The 6000-nt window shown below is 35.4% G+C and overlaps 1 pseudogene; it reads right to left on the bottom strand.

Moving 5' to 3' along the window:
- Window positions 1-2028: 2028 nt before the first annotated feature.
- On the bottom strand, window positions 2029-5533 carry LOC149374092 (DIS3-like exonuclease 2; annotated as a pseudogene).
- Window positions 5534-6000: the final 467 nt, after the last annotated feature.

The following is a 6000-nucleotide window of genomic DNA, read 5'->3' as shown; positions in this document are numbered from 1 at the left end:
TGACAAAAATCATTATAATGATAATATATACTATACAGATGAATTCGACTTTTGTCACAGTTTAATTGATACAGGATTCTTTTATTTACATTTACATTTACCTAATCGAAAGTCGATATAAAACTTACGCACATAATATTTTACCATTCAAATATTTAGATAAATGTTGAGCTAAAGTAATAGTGTAATTAAAAAGACGACGAATGATCGACAAGTCAAGGCATTTGGGCCCAACTTATCGATCCTGCAGCCAAATGTCCGCGGCAAACTCGTCCTTTTTTACAATCGGCACCCTAACGATCTCTACGTAGAGATCAGGCAGGGCAGGGCATCCTGGACGCTTAAAAAGAACCTGATGCGGCGTCTGAATTGACTCTATACAACACAAGAGATCTCTGGGGGCCATGGTACTAAATTTTGACCGCATAATTATCAGCACGAAAAATTTTCTTTGGCTTGATAAAATCGCGAGTTTTATTTACGTAGAGATTTCAAGATTGCTGATTTTTTTTAGGAAAAAGACAGACTTCCGACGAATATTGGCTCTGGGATCGATAAGTTGGGCCAAATGCCTTGACTTTTCGATCAGAAATTTGAGTTCTGTCAGCGAACTCGTATGTTTAAAAAAAAAAAAATTTTGATTTGAGCCTCTCTACGTAGAGATCGAAAAAGGTGTCCCGTAGACCCAGAATGGACCTGGTGCGGCATCGGAGTCGACTTTATACGATAGAAGAAGTCCCCAGAAGGCCCTGAATCAAAGTTTTTTAGAGAAATCGCAGATTTTCGTTCTGAAGATCGTGGCAATAAAATCCACTAAACATTCTCCACTGAGTAAATTTGACGTATATATGTCAGAAGTATACCACAAACTTATTTATGATTACTACAAACTTCACTATGAAATTCAAATTAAAGATGTTTATTAGCCACTACTGGTTCATAGATTTCAGTATAGGATAACAACTGGTGAAACCATGGAAAGAATAACTACTGATACCTGAGCCTTGCTACACCTTAGAATTAACTAAAAGCATTAAAAGTGATTTCAAAATCACAAAAGGTGAAACGTTTGGCACAAACCTGCAGACATACGCATATTTCATTTAAATCGATAAAAAGAGCAGTCAAATATACGGAGACGTACATCACTTATGAACGGGTCATACCTACGCGACTACATGGAGATACTGTAGAGATACCTCGCCCCCATTCAGCATGGTAGTTCAGGACTTGTGTGTACGACAGAAACTAATGAGTTACGTGTATATAGAGCGCTTACTTGCTACGTTCATTGATGAGTGAATTATTATTAATGCAAGCACTTAAACATAAGCCCAGAGCGCTTACTTGCCTTATTTCTTAATTAACAAATTATTTTTTATATTCTAGAAACTAAAACAGTTGCGATATAACGCCAGTCAGGTTAGTCTTTTGTGAAGCAGTACTGTCTGACGTGATTATCTTGGTATGAGACTAAAAAAGATACCGATTTTCCAATCCAAGGGCTGGCAAATCGGCAGCAATAAAATTGATTCATTGGCTTACGCACAAGATTAGTATACAGCCAACTATAAATGTGGTGGGAAAAGTTTATGATGAATCAAATTTAATAGTAATTGCGACCATGGATGAACAGGCACCATATACAAATGGCCAGGAAAGCTCGCCGGTTCTTCTGAGTGAAAAGAAAAAATGAAAACCCCGATGGGCAAAGAATAAAACTGCGCTGGTCAAGGCCTTTCGGTCTTTATTGTATGACTAATTTTATTTTATTTCCAATTTGAAAAAACATTTTATCATTCTTAGTAAATATTTTTTTTACCCTATTTGCTTAGATCACAGAGCCCTGCGATGCCCTATCTGCTCTGGATATAGGCGTCTTGCTAACCAATTGCAAGTAAATCTCGCACCGATAAATCGACTTAAAATTACATAAAGCAAACATTTTTCGCATAAAAAAAAATTATTTTACGTAAACATCTATTGTACATAAGATTTAAAAAATTCACATTCCCTATACATTTAAGATTATTTTTGCAATTCTGAAAATGGAACAGGGGGTAGTATTATGCCTTTCAATTTAACTAATTGCTCGTGCTTTGTTATTGTCACACTCAAAATACTAAACATATCAATGCCCTGAAAAAACATGTAACATTGTCAATTAGAGGCAGTTTTGTATGTACATATGTACATCACTCGATTAAGAAAAAACTGCAACCCACCAGCACAATTCCGCTCTCTATCCATGTGATTTTTACAGACGGCACTTTATCTTTAAACTTGAACTTATTAGTCGTTTTTCCTAATGTATTATCATAATAAAGTTGAACATCGAGGCCAGTGTCGCAGAGCTTTGTGTCCATAGATTGCTCTTTTATGTCCATAACAATAACTAAAACGTCCATCGAACCTCTCAGATCTAACATACACGTAAAGTATCATAAATTACTTGGTTTCTGAGCCTGCTTTGCTGCGTGATGTTTAACATTGCAATTCTTGGCACTCTTGCAACATTTGAACCATTTTTTTTAATACAAAAGTTAGACTTGTAATTCATTGACAGTTACAGCAGTAATGAAAAATGCTGACTAAAACTCTGCGTTGAAAGCATAGTGCTTCAAATCGTGCGATGATTTTACTCCTGCTAAACATTTGTCCACAGCTCTCTATAAACAATATATAAGTGCACTACAATTTTTTGTTTTTAAAATGTTTAATAAATTAATAAAATCCAGATAGCTTCCCCCCATAGACTTTGCACAAAGGTTATTTATCACCATCCACTGATACTGAGAATCGTTAGTACCATTGTGACCATTATTTACAGAGGTCTGATGCCAATTTATCAAGCTACTATTCGAAGTTCCAGCTGACTCGATATCTTAAATAACGCCAAATTTTAATACAAGTTCAGTGATTTTTGAGACGGCTCTGCATGAGAACGCAGTTGTAATGATACTTCAGGCATGGTTGCGTACAAGTGTTTGGCCACTGACGCGTTTGCTATCAACGTTAACTATTCAATGAGGCTGAAAAATATTTTTAAAAATGAGTAAACATATTTTTCACACATTTTCAGATACGGAATAGTAGTTTTCCTACGAGTTTGAAAAATCTTTGTTTGCGAACCGAGAGGTTTACGGCCCGAGCCGAAGGCGAGGTCCGTTACGAGGTTCGTAAAGGAGACTTTTTGAACGAGTATCGGAAAACTGCTTTTTTGCCCGAGGAAGTACCAGCCTCCCAAAACCACCCAAGGGCAGAAAAGATGTTATTGGCCGTACTCATTGATCTCTCTTTTCTCTTCAAGACCATAAGATACTGGCGTGCCTTTCTCATCTAGAAACATGTACAATTTCGGGTGATCAATTTTTAGTGCTCCCTCGTCGAATCTCTTTTTCTTTAGATGCCTGCATATTCGATACAGATTCCTTACAACCGTAGCCAAATTAGCTGGTGTGTAATCTCCGTGAATCTTTAATGAACCATCCTTTTCCCAGTCATAATCCTCGTCATCGATCATGATCTGGGCCTGTTCATATGACATCTGGCAGCAGGAGTTTATCACAGATTTACAGAAACGTTTATTGAGTATTTCACCCAGGGGAATGACTTCTAAAATGACCGAGAAGGCCAATTTGTCTTGGCCAGGCAGCAGCGAGCATACCAATCGTAGCTATCTTAGTAGCATGTGGTTAACGTTATTGACCATGTATACAGTAATCGTGCGTTCTGCAACTGCATTATCAAGTGGAGAAAACGCTTGCAAGTAGTTGTTACGTCTGATATATGCACGCTAATATGGTTAAATAGCACACAATTGATAAACCTAATAATTATTTAAAGAAAATCGTAATATAAGCGATAGTCACCTCAAAGTTTCCATTTTCCAATGGCTTACAAGACATGGCATCATCCAAGTCTACAGCAGTGGCGGGATCAATTGTAAATATGCAACTCTTTTTGAAGGCATCTCTATCTACAAGATCTGTTTTTGTTAGAACGTAATTTTCGGGTGGAAGATCCATTAATAGCTTGTCTGGGTACGGCGACAAAATTAAATTGTTCTCAAGTAAAATAGTGTTCGTCTCACTCTCCAAGTCTCCTTTTTTTCCAACTTTTTTAATGATCTCTCTGTAATTTAAATGAAGGTAAAATTTTTCAAATTATCAACATCTTGCAAATACTCATCGATTTACCCCTCAGCAAAATGTACTGTATTCCAGCCAACTATATTATATAAAAACATAGTTTCTTAATAGATCTCTGGATTGGCAGAAAAATTCTTAGGAATTGTTCGTGGATCAATTTTCATGATAGGTATTCTGTAGTCTCTTGGATGAAAGAACATAAAAACGTCTTGTTTTTTGAGAAAACCAACTGCCTTTCTCGGATGGACCTTATCTAAAATAGACACAACCGACCCAGTCTTTTGATTTTTGAACCACCTTTTTTCACAGTTTACCACAACAGCAATCAAATCCCCGTCCAGAGCATGATTGCGATTTTTCAAGCCAACAATTCGTATGTCTTCACTCAGTTAAAAATTAATAGCTATAATTATACCTATAATTTATAGCTATAATTATAGCTATAACTATCTATAAAACAGCTATAATAATGTATAAAATTTCGCTATAAGTATAGCTATAAATTACAGCTGTAAGCTTTTCACAAATTTTCAATAAATATTAGTTTAAAATCAGATTTTTTCAACATATATCGATTAGTATAGACGGTATCATCCATGTGATAACAGTAAACTGAGGGCCTAAAGTATTTTTAAACAGTTTTTAAAAAACTTGAAATTGTATATAATTTCTTGTTTTTTTTTCTACTTATTTAAAAATACTTTAGGCCCCCAGTTTTACTGTTATCATACAAATGATACCATCTGTACTGATCGATATATGTTGAAAAAATCTGATTTGAAACTAATTTTGATTCATTATTTGTGAAAAATTTACAGCTGTAGTTTGTAGCTATATTTATAGCTGAATTTTATACATTATCATAGCTGTTTTATAGGTAGTTATTGCTATAATTATAGCTATAAATTATAGGCATATTAATAGCTATCAATTTTTGACTGAGCGTCCCCAGTTGTTGGCGAAACGTAGGCAGTTTGGTAAGATGTAGGATTTATGCATATGCCGCCTTCAACAATATTAGGAGTTTCTGGATTTTGAACAGCCAGAAGTTTTCTCACCGCTTCTTTAGGCAGATGTTTCTTAAATATTTGCTTCTTTCTTTTCTTCTTTTCTCCAAGTTTCTTGCGTATTAGGGGAGGATTGTTAAGATTCTTAGCATCCTCTTGCTGTTCTTGTTGTGCATTGCCATTTCATACATCCTTCAGAGATTTTGGTGGTCTCTTATTCGTTTGTAAACTATTGAGGTAAAAATGATTTTTTATTCTATCATCCATTTGATTAGTTGCATCGGTGGAAGCTGCACTGGAAGTGCTTGCATTTGCTTGAGCTTCTTTATTTCCTCGAATCAAGCTGCCTTTGTCAAGCTTTTTTTTTGTTCTCATCCTTGGCTTCTTATTTTTTTACAACCCTCAGAATTTGCTAATGAACTACTGTTCACAATCAATGGCTAAAAATTTAATTAGTTGGATAAAAAAGTGTTGAAAAAAAAGAGATTATTTTACAATCATTATGTGTATTGATTTATTATCTATAATCAATTTTAAAAATAAACAAATGCCAGACAATAATTGCGATACTTAATTACACCACGCACTGAAACAAAAGTGTGAAGAAAGAAAAAAAAAACAAGAAGATACTTATATTCTCAAAAGAATCTTGACCTTAAATTTCTTTGTTCTGCCGTGCTAGAATTGGCCCGGAATCAGCAGGTGCAGCTGCGTCGGCCATTGCTCAAAGACAGACCTGTGCTCTCAGCTCAGCCTCTGTTGTGGTTTCTGTACTTACTTAATACCTGAAAAAAATATTTTCAAAGATGCGCAGTCGGGACGATCATGGACGTATCGTCAAT

The sequence above is a fragment of the Copidosoma floridanum genome, unplaced genomic scaffold (assembly GCF_036245765.1).
Source record: "Copidosoma floridanum isolate Cflo_tuat_1 unplaced genomic scaffold, Cflo_Japanese_pri ptg000021l, whole genome shotgun sequence".
NCBI classification, from domain to species: Eukaryota; Metazoa; Arthropoda; class Insecta; order Hymenoptera; family Encyrtidae; genus Copidosoma; species Copidosoma floridanum.
This window is presented reverse-complemented; position numbering and strand designations above follow the sequence as displayed.